This window comes from Dermochelys coriacea, chromosome 3, assembly GCF_009764565.3.
Source record: "Dermochelys coriacea isolate rDerCor1 chromosome 3, rDerCor1.pri.v4, whole genome shotgun sequence".
In the NCBI taxonomy this organism is placed as follows: Eukaryota; Metazoa; Chordata; order Testudines; family Dermochelyidae; genus Dermochelys; species Dermochelys coriacea.
In genome coordinates, this window is record NC_050070.1 from 32,662,583 (window position 1) to 32,677,782 (window position 15,200).

The 15,200-nt window shown below is 40.7% G+C and overlaps 1 long non-coding RNA gene across 1 annotated transcript; it reads right to left on the reverse strand.

The window, feature by feature from the left end:
- Window positions 1-12,678: 12,678 nt before the first annotated feature.
- LOC122459224 lies at window positions 12,679-15,087 on the reverse strand. The gene is made up of 3 exons (XR_006279761.1): window positions 15,066-15,087; window positions 13,578-13,650; window positions 12,679-12,728 (listed from the first exon to the last, which is right to left on the reverse strand). It is a non-coding gene; the product is annotated as an uncharacterized LOC122459224 (long non-coding RNA).
- Between the last annotated feature and the right edge of the window lie 113 nt (window positions 15,088-15,200).

Sequence of the window (15,200 nt, forward strand, 5' to 3'; positions counted from 1 at the left end):
ACAAGCTAATTGCAATGGTAGCAAGGCATCAACATGCATAAGAATTATGGCTGATGCCAGCAGTTTCTTTGCTTCCTTAAATGCACACTCATACTCGTTAGTCCATTTCCATTTTTTTCTTTGCTTATAACAGTTCATGCAAAGGTGCCAATATTGTCACCAGATTAGGCAGAAATTTACCATAGTAGTTAAGTAGTCCTAAAAGTGAATGTAATCTGACACATTCTCTGGTGGCACTTGAAGAACTGCTTTCTCTTTCTCTGATGACTTCCTTAAGTCTATGGCATCAACTTCATGTCCAAGATAGTCAAGTGAAGATTTGAAATTTTGTCTCACATTTGTCTCATAAGAATGGCTATGCTTAGACCAATGGTCCATCTAGCCCAATATCCCATTGTCTAACAGCGGCAAGTGCCAGATGCTTCAAAGGGAGTGAACAGAACAGAGCAATTTTGACTAATCCATCCAATCCTGGCTTCTGGCAGTTGAAGGTTTAGAGGCATTTAGAGCATGGGGTTACATCTCTGATCATCTTGGGTAATAGGTCCATCAATGGCTATCTTTCAGGAACTTACCTAATTATTTTTTTGAACCCAGGTATAGTTTTGGTCTTCACAGAATCATCTGGCAACGAGTTCCATAGATTGACTGTGCGTTGTGTGAAGTAGTACTTCCTTTTGTTTCTTTTTTAACCTGCTGCCTATTAATTTCATTGGGTGACCCCCTAATTCTTACATTATGTGAAGGGGTAAATAACACTTCCCTATTCACTTTCTCCACACCATTCATGATTTTAAAGACCTCAGTCATATCCCCCCACAGTCCTCTCTCTTTTCTAAAATGAACAGTCCTAGTCTTTTTAATCTCTTCTAATCTGGAAACTGTTCAATCCCCCTAATCATTTTCATTGTTCTTTCTGCACCTTTTCCAATTCTAATATATCTTATTTGAGATGAGGAGACCAGAACTGCATGCAATAGTCAATGTGTGGCCATATCATGGATTTACATTTTGGAGTTGTGATATTTTTTCTGTCTTATTTTTAATCCCTTTCCTGATGGTTCATGGCATTCTGATAGCTGCTCTGACTCCTGCTGAACATTGAGTGGATGTTTTCAGGGCACTATCAGTGATCATTGAGTGGTAACAGCTAATTTAGATCTTCTCATTTTGTATGTACTGTTGGGATTATTTTTCCAATGTGCATTACTTTGCATTTATCAACACTGAATTTCATCTGCCATTTTGTCACCCAGTTTTCTGAGGTCCTAACTTTTCGCAGTCAGCTTTGGACTTAACTACCTTGAATAATTTTGTATTGTTAGCAAATTTTGCCACCTCATTGTTCACCCCCTTTTTCCAGATCATTTATAAATATGTTGAACAGCACAGATCCCAGTACAGATCCTTGGGGGACTCCACTATTTATCTTTCTCCATTGTGAAAACTGACTATTTAGTCCTATCCTTTGTTTCATATGTTTTAACCACATACTGATGCATGAGATGACCTTCTCTCTTTTCCTATGACTGCTGCAGAGTGTTTGGTGAGGGACCTTGTCAAAGGCTTTCTGAAAGTCCATGTACATGGTATCCACTGGATTATCCTTATTCACATGCTTGTTGATTCCCTCAAAAAATTCTAGTAGATTGGTGAGGTGTAATTTGCTTTTACAAAAGCTATGTTGACTTTTTTCCGCAATATACCATGTTTACGTATGTATCTGATAAATTTGTTCTTTAGTATAGTTTAAACCAATTTTCTTGGTATTGAAGTTAGGCTTACTGGCCTGTAATTGCCAGGATTGCTTCTGGGATCTTTTTAAAAAATAGGTATTACATTCCCTCCAGTCACCTGGTACAGAAGCTGATTTAAGCAACAGGTTACATTCCATAGTTTTGCAATTTCATATTTGAGTTCCTTTAAACTCTTGGGGGAATACCATCTGTCTCTGGAGACTTATTACTGTTTAATTCATCAATTTGTCCCCAAGCCTCCTCTACTGATGTCTCAATCTGGAACAGTTCCTTGGATTTGTCACCAAAAAGAATGGTTCTGCAGTGAAGACCAAAGCAAATAATTCCTTTAGCTTCTCTCCAACAGCCTGGTCTTGAGTGCTCCTTTAGCACCTTGATTGTCCATTGGCCCCTCTGATTGTTTGACAGATTTCCTGCTTCTGATGTACTTGAAAAAAAATTTTTTTGCTGTTATTTTTTGTGTCCTTAGGTACTTGCTATTCAAATTCTTTCTTGGCCTGCCTTTTGCACTTGACTTCCCAGAGTTTGTGGTCCTTTCTATTTTCATCACTAGGATTTGACTTCTAATTTTTAAAGGATGCCTTTTTGCCTCTAACTGCCTCCTTTACTCAGCTGTTTAGCCATGATGGTGGCGGGGTTTTTTTGGGGGGGGGGTCCTCTTACTGTTTTCATTTATTTTGAGCCTCTATTGTGGTGTTTTTAAATTGTCTCCATACAGATTGCAGGCATATCACCTCGTGATGGTTCCTTTTAATATCCATTTAACTAGCTTTCTCATTCTTGTGTAATCCCCCTTTTTTAAATGCTACAGTGGTGGCTTTCTTTGGCATTTCCCCCTGACAAGGATGTTAAATTTAATTACATTATGGTTGCTATTACTGAGTGGTTCAGCTATATTCATCTCTTGGACCAGATCCTGTGTTCTATTAAGGACTAAATCAGGAATTGCCTCTCCCCTTGTGAGTTCCAGGTCTAGCTACTCCAAGAAGCAGTCATTTAATGTGTCTAGAAATTTTGTCTCTGAATCTCTTCCTGAGATGACATATATCCAGTCCATATAAGGATAACTGAAAGCACCCCTTATTGTTGCATATTCTGCCTTTGTAGCCTCTCTTTGTCTACTTAAGCATTTCATAATCACTGTCACCATCCCCACAAGGTGCATGGTAATATATTCCTGTTGCTATACTCTTACTGTTCAAGCATGGAATTTCTATCCATAGAGACTGTATGGTACCGTATGATTCATTTTCAGGTTTCAAAGAAATTGGTTCTATGCTTTCTTTCACAGATAGTGCCACTCCCCCACCAGAGTGACCTACTCTGTCATTCCTACATATTTTGTACTCTGGTATTACCATGTACCATTGATTTATCCTCACTTCATTAAGTTTCTGTGATGCCTATTAGATGTCTCAATGTACTCTTGGTCCATGGTCTTCCAAATGATGCAAGACTGCCTCCAAAGTCCAAAGATGATCCCTTTGATCCTTTTCTGTAAGAAAGATGTAATCCAAATAGAACTGAACTCTGTTCAGTCCCTTCAGGATCCCATCCTCATCGCCAATATGTTAGATTTAGACCCCACAGAGAAAGAGAGAGAGACAGAGGGAGCTGATTGAAACACAGTTGTCTGTTGTAGTGACTTTACTGTTCTGGCAGCAAAACAGAAAGTAAAACCAAAGCAATGCTTTTCACTGGAGAGGGGAGAGTACAGAATGTCCAAACATTTAACGGAACAGGACTACAGGGTTGTAGGGGTGGGGTGCTTTTACAGCTGGTTTCTGGCAACTGTGATTGTGTGTGGGGATAAGGGCACTTGCCTACTGTTAACCATGAGTAAACCCATTGTCTAAAGTGGTTATAATTTGTGGGGGTTGAGGAGGAACCATTTTAGTGCTCTTCAGTATATGGTGGCACAACTACTTCCCTTTTTTTTCCTGTTCTCAGTGCTGTTAAGCCCCTAGGGAACTTTACCACCCTTTTCTTTTTCTGCCCCACTTAATAATCTGTTATTTCCATGCACATTGCGCTTTCCACTTGTCTCTGGCATCCTATATTATATTCACCCAGACCTGGAGGGATAGAGAGGGAGGGGAGGGATTTGGGAGAGATAGAGAGATGCTTGCAATTTTCTGCTCTGAGGTGTTACCTGACTCAAGGCACTACTTGGTGGGGTCCAAAGCTGAAGGGGAGACGCACACAGATATTTACCCTTTCAGCACAGCTGACATGAAGGGTCTACACACAAGTAAACCAAAATCACATTTATTGAAACCAGTAATTGTAGCATAACTCTGAAAAATTTTTAAAGGCAAGAGACACCAGAATAGATCGCACTCCCTGAAGAACTTTACAATTTTAATGCCTACATCCCTGTGTCCTTGGCCTTGATCTCCCAAATGGTGAGGAGGACAAATGAGGGCATCTCCTGCACAGGGCTTGGGAACAGACACTTGTTGGCCTTCAGGCACAGTCTTAGGCTCATCGTTCCCCTCCTGCACAGTCACAGGGGGGGCTTTCCAGAGCTGGTGCAAGGTGTTGTGCCTGGTGTCCAGTAGCCTCACTGTGTCACTGGAAGGGGTTGGATCCTCTGGTGCAGCAGACCCCGAGTTGCAGGTGCAGGAGGAGTAATAGCTAAAGGATGAGGAGGAGCTGCCAGTTCCTGCACACTGGCTGTGGCTATTGTGGCAAGTGGGACTCAAATCCTTTCCACCATCACTCATACCAAGAACTGCAACAGGGCATGCTCCCAGTCCTTTGGGCAAGCTCCTGTTCCATGCGTCCTGCTACAGGAACCAGATCACTATTGACTACTGCCTCTGGAAAAAACGTTCCTCCCACTCAACAGTCAAACTGCTCCTGGCTCCTTCCATTGATGCCAATGGACAGTTCTTGAAGTGTTTTCTATCTGCCCCTACTGTCTGGGGCTGCTGCTCCTGGCCACTGGGCAGAATAAGTTCATCCTCCTCAGCCAAAGATCCTGCCAAGTCAATTATAAGAGCAGCACTGTATTTTCTGAAAGAACGAGGAGTACTTGTGGCACCTTGGAGACTAACAAATTTATTTGAGCATAAGCTTTCGTGGGCTAAAGCCCACTTCATCAGATGCATGCAGTGGAAAATACAGCAGGAAGATATACACACACACACACACACACACACACACACACACACACACACACACACACCCCCCCCCCCAGAGAACATGAAAAAATGGGGGTTGCCATACCAACTCTTAACAAGACCAATCGATTAAGGTGGGCTATTATCAGCAGGAGAAAAAAAACTTTTGTAGTGATAATCAGGATGGCCCATTTCAAACAGTTGACAAGAAGGTGTGAGTAACAGTAGGGGGAAAATTAGCATGGGGAAATAGTTTTTAGTTAGTGTAATAACTCATCCACTTCCTGTCTTTATTCAAGCCTAATTTAATGATGTCCAGTTTGCAGATTAATTCCAGTTCTGCTGTTTCTCGTTAGAGTCTGTTTTTGAGGTTTTTTTGGTTGAATAATTGCGACTTTTAGGTCTGTAATCGAGTTTATTTTTTCTTTCCTTTCAAAGTGGGTAAGAAATCTCCACACATAACATAACTTTGATGTTGAAGACTACACTATGGATACCTTTTAGCATTTCAGGAATGCGACTGCTTCATTATTATTTTCTCAGACAACTTTTGCAACCCTTGAGAAAGGAGCACTTCTGAAAATGGCAGGTAGCATGAAATAATAGCTTTAAAATGTTATGTCTTCTGGGGGGTGCATTTATTTCAGGGACAACATGAACAGTTCCTAATGCCTTCTTTTAAGGCTGGCCATCAATCAGAGAACATAGCAGTTTTGAAAGTAAGAGACTGGAAAAGGGAGGTGGCGTTCCTGTCGTGTGGTGGGGATCCGGCAATCTATGCTAAAAAGATGTTTGTGCTGCTTGTCACCCTCTACCTACTGCTGAAAGGAGGGGGTTGGTGAGCTGTGAAGGTGGATGCAGCAAGTTTGTGCTACATTTGAACCTTAAGAACCAGCTGAAGCTTTTGCTGCACTGGAAATTTACGGACATATGCTTACTGGGAGGCAATCCAAACAGAAGTACATTATATTCTAAGCTAGCAGACGGAGTCTGCATGGAGAGAGAGAGAGAGAGGCAAACTACTGCAAATGCCTACCTGTCCTCAAGCCAGCTCCTGCAGTATCAGGACATCCAGCAAAGAACAACAGGGAAAGAGAGTCACAGCTTTCTAGTCAAGACCGCAAGCCACTTGCCTCCCCACTGCAAAAGGATACCATGTTGTGTTTGTGCAGCCACTGGAGCAGATCCCCCACCTATCCACTCCCTCCTTTGTCCTGTCTTGTGCAGTATGGCTCTGAGCAGGGAGACTGTACATCAGAGGCCAAGAATACTTGTTTCAGAGTAGCAGCCGTGTTAGTCTGTATTCGCAAAAAGAAAAGGAGTACTTGTGGCACCTTAGAGACTAACAAATTTATTAGAGCATAAGCTTTGAACACACTTGTACTGACGGAGGACTGCTGTCTTGTTCCTTGGAGAAGCAAAGGTTCCCCTTCTCCTTCCCGTACCTAACCAGCCCTGATACTACCCCTTGCACCTTTTGTTTGTCTCCCATTTGTAGGGGGAAGGGTGGTTACTGTAGTGAATTTGTAATCTTGAAAGGAGCAGAAATGACCTGTAACTTTCGAGAACCATTAATCTTGTGCAACTGTCCTGTCCAGTAATGAAGCCTTTCCACCTCCTCCCTTGCTGTCAGCCTGCTGGCTGACAAACTCACAGGCCCAGGGGAAATCTGATAGTTTACTGATAATTTATTCCATAACTTCTTCCAAAAGCTTTATAGTGGTTCGTGGTAATTCAATAAAATGTAGAATTTACAGTTGTGTCTTGGTTGGGGACAGTTTGGGAAGGGGGGGAAGGCAAGGTGGCTTTCAAGTCCTGCCAACCACCCTGGAGAAATAGTGGATATTGCTGGAGAGGGTAGTGGTTTTAATTTACCAGCCTTGGATTCTGGTTCCTACTGAGCCTTTGAGTCCTTCTCTGGCTCATCAGGAGGGACTTGGGGAACCATCTTCTCTGGGTAGACATGCAGGATAACTTCATCCTCTTCCTCTAGGTCTTCCAGGGCCACCTTCTCTTTTGTCCCCACTGCCTCCTCATTCTCATCAGCATCCTGTCGGATGATGAGGCTGGCATGGTTGAGAAAGGGCCATGAGACACTTCAGGCTCATTACTGGGAGCACCGGAGAATTACCTGTCCAGTCACCAGCGTAGATGTAGCCCATAGTGATCACAAAAAGAACCCTGAAAGAGGTGTCATATAGGTGACCTCACTTTCACACAAAACCCAAGATGACTCATCCATATACTCCTTTGGTAGCCCCACCTCTGGTAGGTCAGAATTTTATTTGCTTTTGAATTTAACAGAGTTGTTCAAATTATAAACTGTGAAGTTAGCCTCCCCCCACACTGATTACTTGATGGGATTCTAGCCAACAGACTATTCATGAACTCCTCGCTATGACTAATCATTAGTCATTGTTTGTGTGGCCCAATTACCTCAGTCTCCTGGTGGTGGTTCTGCTCTCTGACTGAAATACTTTAAAAAAAGCAAAAATTAATAGTAGATAACAGCTAACACACTTTCTTATCACTTTCATTTCATAGGACTGTCCAGCCCAATCATTCATGACTTACAGGATTCACAAATATTTTTATGAATACCCAGCAACAGTCTGATTATTGGAATAGATCCCATCAAATAGCAGAATATTGATCTATAAGCTTTTTAGTCACAGAAATATTCACAAATCATTTTCTCTAGCGTTCTACCAGCTCTGGAATTTAATTAATGCTGTGAGCTAAATCTGTTGTTTAGGCAGTACAGTTTAATGGTTATGGTGGGATACTGTAAATTAGGATTCTAGGATTGTATTCTTGGCTCTGACCCTGACTTGTGTGATGTTGAACAATCACACTCTTTCAGTCTACTCACCTGTAAAATCATATGAAAAATCATCTCAGTAGTTGTAAAATGTAATTAATATTTGTAAAGTCTTTAGAGATATTTGGATGAAAGATGCTTTACTTATTAAGTGCAAAGTATTATTATTAGTAGAAGCATTATTACATTCCCCTCTATAAAAGCATTACTGGTAATACTGACTTTCAGTGTCTTCAGGAGCTAACAGTTTTCTTTTAACATAAGCATTCAGGAAACCTAACATGGACAAAATAGGATATATGTGTCAAACAAATAGCAGCCCTGTAAACTTTATTAAAGATTCTTTGTGGTATCAGACAGGAAGTGAAACTGCTTTTAAATTGCAAACATTTCTCATTCATTTCATGCACCAGCAGTCATTGTAATGGGTTTCTGTGTGGTTCTCCCCTCCCCCCAAATAGTTCAGATGACCAGATAAAAGTTCAGACACGGGGAGAAAGCACTCATTTTCCTTGGATTTCACCAGCTGGTACATGTTACAATGCCTTATAGAACATATGAGTGCATAGCAGATGTGTACCCTAAACATCTGTTATATAGTTGTCCCATTTTATAAATCAGTGACATCATACACCATCAGCCAACTGGCTTGCTTGATTTTGCACTATTTGGAATTACTCATCTGGCTGTAAATGTCATCTTGTGTTGCCCATGGAAGGCCCAACCCAGTAGCATTGAGCAATGCCTTTATTCCCAGTCAGGTAGTGGGGTTGAGGGTGTCCAGCATTAGGGCTGGGTAATTCTTTTTCATCAAAACTGCTTTTCAATGGAAAATTGATTTTTTTTAAAACTCAAAAACAAATATTTTGATATTGAAATTTTCCATGGATGAAAAACCCATTTTTTCAACCAGTGCTACTCAGTATCTCACCTTGAGTTAGGCTCAAAAAGCACAAAAATTGTGAGTTAATTAGATATCTCTTTTGAGGGGGAGAGGGAGGACCTTGCTAAATAATATGGTTTGTGGGACCGCTATGGAAGCGGTAATTTGTAAAACCAGGAGGTGTAGTAGTAGGTTCTAACTTGCAGGAACAGTTTTACTCTTGGAAACAATAATAGTTTCTAGGTGCCTGTACTTTACTCTTGGGATATGAGCAGCCAGTAACAGTTTATTCTGACAATACATAATATGGAAGATCAAAAGGTGGGGGGAAAAATGACAAATTTGGAAACATCAAAGTTGCTACCATTTTACAAGGTTCATAACGACCCATTTTTAATGTTTTTGTGAACATTTTTGTTCAAATTATTTCAATTTTGGTAAATGAAAAAAATTTGATGATTTTGATAAAAATGTCATGCAAGTTTTTGGAAAAAAAAACAATTTTTTGGAAAGTTACATATTTTGTGTGGGATTTTTTTTTTAAATAATGGCTATTTGGCAATGAAAGACTTTATTTAAAATATTTGACCAGGTCTAGTGGTTTAAGACCTGGTCTTGGACTTGGGAGACTTGGTTTGAATTAATAATTTATGACCTTTGGAAAGTTACTTAGGGCCAGATTTAGGCACCTACAAACCTTTAAAAATCTGCCCCAAAAATTCTAAATGCCTCACTTCAACATCTGTAAAACTTGGGTATTACTATTTCCTTCTATCAGAGGGGGTTGTGATGACAAATGCACTGAAGACCATGAGATGCTCAGATACTGCAGTGACGAGAGAGCCCACACCTGTCTAGGAAATTGAAAAGACTGAGATTTTCATCATGGTTACTCCCTGCATCCATGTGGCCAAAATTTCTCTTTGCCCTACAGACCTCTAGGCACCAGTAAAAGCAAGCATGTGGGTAGCACAATTCCAGGGGCAGCATTCTGGCCACCCTTTTTTTTTTTTTTTGCTTGGGCAGTTTCACTCTTGGAGCGGCAAAAAAAACCTAGAGCCGGCCCTGCATGAAAGAAAAGTATTTCTTTAAAATTATGGAATTAATCGATTACTCTGCGTTCAGGGCCTGATCCAAAGCCCAAATAAGTCCATAGGAATTTTTCTATTGATTTTAATGGTCTTTGAATCAGGCCCTATGTAACACAGGGCTATTGTGGACTCATCTATCTGCTTTTGCCCCTCCCCTTTCTTTGTGGGAGATCACCCTGAGATTTTAGAGGCAGACCAGAGAGCTGGAGAACTCTCACAAAATCTAGAGGTTCAAAAGGTATGTGGGCACCTAATTGGCATCCACAACTTCCCTGGGGATTGCAGGTGTTGAACAACTTCCTCAAAATGCTGAGCAACTTCTGCTTCCATTGATTTCAGTGGGAGCTGAGGGTATCTAATACCTAAAAGGAGCTGCTCAGTAGGATGCAGGATCTGGCCATTAGCACAGTACTTGTGGAATTAAGGTTCAGTTATATTGTCTTCATCACAAAACAATAAACAGAGCCTCCAATAACCATGAATAATAGAGCACTTAAAACAAGAAAACTGGAAGGGAGGGAATGAAGTTTGTTTACCATTTGTGAGTGGCCACAAGCTGTGCCCTGTACACCTCAGGCACTCTTGCTTCACAGGATGTTGGAAACTTGACTCATTAAGGCCTGTGTGCGGCTGAGAAACTACAGGGGTGAATGCCATTGGCATGTTTATAAATAAATGTCAGTTAACAAAGGAAATAGGTGAGCTCAGAGTGCAGAGTAAGATGTATTGTTGATAAAGAAAGGACACAAAACAGATTCTAAAATGGAGCCATTTGGAACAGATGAAACAGACCTCGGGTTCTATATTAGAATCTGTTTAGTAGAGCTGGTTGGGAATTTTCTGTCTCAATGATTTTCCAATGGAATAATCACTTTCTGCAAAATTTCCATGGGAAAATGTCAGCTTTGCCAGAAAATTTCAATTTTCCGTTAGAAAATCATTCCCAGCGCTGGGGGACTTTCATGCCTGTGCAGTCCTGGCTCCATGGCAGCCCACCAGGGCTCCTATGTCTCCCTAGCTTTGGGGTAGCATCCAGGTAGCTGGTGATCCTGGCTAACACATTTTGGTTTTGGAAACACTGAAGTGTCCCTGTAGAACATTTTGGTGTGTCCAAAACAAAATATTGCAGAATTTTAGTTTCCTGAAAAATTTGGAGTTTTTAGTTTTTCATACTGACTTTGGGTGAAAAAAATCCCCAAACCTCTAAAATCTGTGTGGAGCAGAAATTCTGTTTCCCAGCCAACTCTTGTTCTAGTTTCCTTTCTCATCAATATCTTTTTTTCAGCAGTTGCCTTGCATAGTAGGCAGCTCAAAACAGAGAGCTCTTCTGCTGTATATTACCCTCAGCTTTGGCAAAAACAGAAGAGACAGAGATCCCTTCATCAATAAGACATTTGTGGTGTTGGTTTTTAAAAACAGTTGTTGTTGTCCTTCTTTGCTAAGCTGCAGGACTCAGACTGAGAACAATTAATATGTCGTCTTCTATTTCAATTCTTCCTACCTGTCTCTTTACAGTTGTAACTAAGAGTCTCTCCTTGTCTGAAAAATTGGTAAGAATGACAATTACAGCCAGCATGCTTCTGAATTTCAGTGTTCCTGTGGAGGAAATTCCGTCAACTTTCAGAGGCGTGTGGAAAGACAAATCAGAGAGCTTGTCTACACAAGGAAACTGACTAGCATAGGTGTAGAAAAATAACTGTTAATAATTATCCTTCCACTCCCAGCGTTTTTTCTACATCCAGTTTTGCTCCCCGTTAGTACTGTAGGTAAAGAAAATCATCCAGTGCCATTAGTCCTGCTTGAACAATCTAATTTTTAAGATGAGGTATTGTGAAGAACTAGACCTCCCATTGCTATCCTTTGTAAAATGGTTTAATTTTAATATTTCTTCATACCTCTGTTTGTAAGTGGCTGTTTTAACTACCTACCGAATTCTAATTCAAATGACTGTGTTAATTAGCTAGAGGGTCTTCTACAGCCCTTTTTTCCCCACTTAAAGAGGTTTTGATCATGGGCTGGATAAAATGCTTAGAGAACAAAAAATACATCTCCAATAAAACTGAGGACTTAAAGCGAGTTAAAGAGCCCAGGCTGATAATGTAGTTTTTTACTCTTTGTAGTGCTGTATCATGCACTCGGGATAATATCTAGTCCCATAAGTCAAAATGAATATTTTCTGATTGTTTGTAGTAGATTTGACAATGTGGGTCATAAACAACTCAATCACATTTTTTTTTGCTGTTAGCCTTTTTTGATTTATGTGGGAGGGAAGGGGAGGGGGAGCTTCGGAGCACCTGGAAAACGGTGTCTCTTCTATTTTTGTGCTATTTTCTGGTTATATCCTATTTTTCAAGTTTTTAAAAACCTGATAGGATAGTTTAGCATTCTTTAGTCACAGCACAGCCTTTTGCCCCAGGGTGAAGTTTGAGGAGGGGCTGTGCCTCAAGGAAGTACAATTCTCCTCCAAGCTTCTTCGTGTACCATCTCCATCAGTTTAGTCTCCTGCTGCTTCCCCTTCCTGCCCTTTTACAAGGTCTAGAGACAATCTGGCCCCAACAGTGGCCTATCTGAGGTGCATAAGATAACAAGTGCTCCTTCCTTTTCTTTTTGGTGCAGCTCTATATTGTGAAAACAATATAATGTTATATTAGTCTGGATATTGACAACAGACTTGCTGCTTCTTGACAACCTTGTTAGTGGAGAGGTTTTACTATAATCAATCAGATGGCTCACCTGAATGTGTGAATCATGGACTCGCTTGATTCTTACCTGCAACTGAAAGCTGTGGATGTTGCCCAAACCCAACAATTATTGATGCACTTCATCTCACTAAGGAGTCTAGGGCTGCAGGTCTCCCAAAGACTGTATGTAATGGCTTCTGAAAGGGCAGGTTTGTTTTAGCCACTGACAATGTCAGGCTGGAGGACACTGAGGTGTACCTTGATGTTGTCATCCCTTACAGTCTAACAGCAGAGGAATTTGAGACCATTGTTGAGTTTGACAGCCAGGTGGAGACCTCGCCAATGCGGAACTCCTTTCGGACAGTCAAGGCTGTAACAAGTCACAAGAGGATAGTGTATCAGACGAAGAAGCCAAACAGTTTTCGCTTCCAGAACAGTTATGTGCTGTGGACATTTTTCAGAGACTATGCGAGAATCGTGGCTTTTACAGTGGATATGAGGCTTGATCACAAAATTGAGAGAGATTTACAGGTGGAGGTGGCAAATCAGAAAACGGACACAAGATGAATTTTGTTCTTAAACTAATTCTTCCCCCCCATTTTTTTATTTTACTCACATTTTCTTTATAAGATTTTTGTGCTGTTTCACTTTGTGTGACATGCCTGGAGTATTGACTTTAAGTACAGTAGACTGACATTTTGTAAGTTTGCTAACGTTCACTGTATATAGTGCAACAAACAAGGCACTTTTGTAAATAAAGGAAATAAATTTCTAGTCCTTATGTTTGTAGAGAGAAGTCTGAAAATGTGAGCTGGTTGTAGCCTAATGGCTGAAAAACTAGAAGGCAAAAAAAGAACTGAAACTGTATTATTTTACATTGTTTGGGTGGTCAATACTGTTCTAGTGGCAGTGTTGGTTGCGACTGCAAAACCTAATGGCTGCAAAAACAGCAAAAAACCTAATGGCAAAACCTAATAGCTGCAAAACCAGAAGGCAATAAAGAACTGAAATTGTATTATTTTATGATATTTTATATTGTTTGGGTGGTCAATACTGTTCTAGTGGCAGCGCTGGAAAACCACTTCTATTATAATATTCTGTTTTCACACACTCAGAACTTTCCCAAACTTTCACCTTTTGGGATGGATGAGAGGAGAATCAGCCCCCAAGTTTGACTGTGGCATGTGCTTGCCCAAGTCCCACCCAGTAGGGAACCTACCTGTCTGTTAGCCTGCAACACTGTAGCTTCTGTGGTTGAACAAAGCACATCAAAAACCATCTGTGCTATGGCTCTGTGGAACGTACAGGGCTGTTTAATTAAAGTCCTTGGTTAAAAAGGTTACGTAGAGGAAAGAGTTTGAAAATCGTTACCTTAGCAGCTGAGCTCTATGCAGAAGATCAACACATCATTATTTAGTATTAACTATTGTTTATATAGAGCTACTGGCAAAAATATACGAGGCACTTTCCAAGTAAAGCAGGCACAGTCCCTGTCCTGGAGTGCTTATGTTTATTGAAAAGAGTGCTCAATTAGTTTAGTGTGGAAGATTATGATAAGATTTTAATAATATGGACTTTAAGTGAAATTTTTGCTTTCGTCTCAGTAATTAATACTTGCAAAAGGTTTAATCTGTATTTACTGAACATGTTGTAATATTGGCACATGAGCAGAATAATAAGATGATGCATATGGACAATGCAGTTTTCACTTTACTGCAAGTTGCCTTTTATTAATTATTCTTATTCTTAAGTGCTGAAAAAAAGGTTTATTCTAAACGAAAATGAGAAGATGTGATTATTCCTGCAAAGTGGTGCTGTTCAAAAATTTCATGTGTGTCATATTAGATTTCCCTTCAAGGGCTTGTAAGATGATGCTGTGGTGAAATGTTTACGTATTGCAGAGAAGTCAAACTCATTTTGATTATTTCCTTACTGCCTGCAGATCTTTGCAAAGTGAATGGTTTGCACAGCATGGAAAGATCATTTACAAAGTCTGCAGTAACTTGTGTGTGTGTGTGTGTGTAAATATATATACATAGTGTTTATTTATTATTTTAAAATGGTAGCACCCCCTCTACAGCTGGTTACCTCCTTTAATGCCAATCCACTTACAGGTCTGGGTTCTTTTGGATCCTGCCACCCAATCAGCAGGGTGTATCTTTTTTCTTACGAAATTATTTGGCAGTGCCTCCACCCACCTCACTCCTTCCTGGCAGGGTCACCAGGGAAGCTTGGGCAGAAAATTCTAACTACAGGGTAATCCCCATTTACTTGCCAGATAGTTGGACACTTCTAAGAAATAACACAAACAAATACAATATATTCAACACAATAATTATATTAAACAGGAGACAAATACAACATAACAGGGTAAAACACTATTTTTAGGGTCACCGGTGCCCACACTGAAAATACCCATGACCTGATGGAGCAATGTAAAGTTAGTGTCACGTTGGTACTTTGCTGGGGCCCTTGATGACCTATAACCACAAAATTCTTCTTTGCAGTGGTTTAGCAGTGTGGCTCACTGGGTTCAGTACAGCCCACAGGACTCACAAGTGGGAGAAGGTGGTAAATCCCTCTACAGGTGTAATATGCAGCAGGTTATAAAATCCTCAAAAGCTTACTCCCTGGCTTGAGGACACAGTTCGGGGAGTAGGGGTCCCCAAAACAAATTACCTACCTAACTAAAAGATGGTTCACTCACAAACTCCATGAATGATCCTCAGGTTCGAAGATGACTCTGGACGCCTCAATCACTGCAAAGGGGCTGCTCTCTGCTGGCAGGGATCCTCCCCAGGTAGGAATCAGGCTGCGTCGGTCCCAGGATTTCCCCTCACCA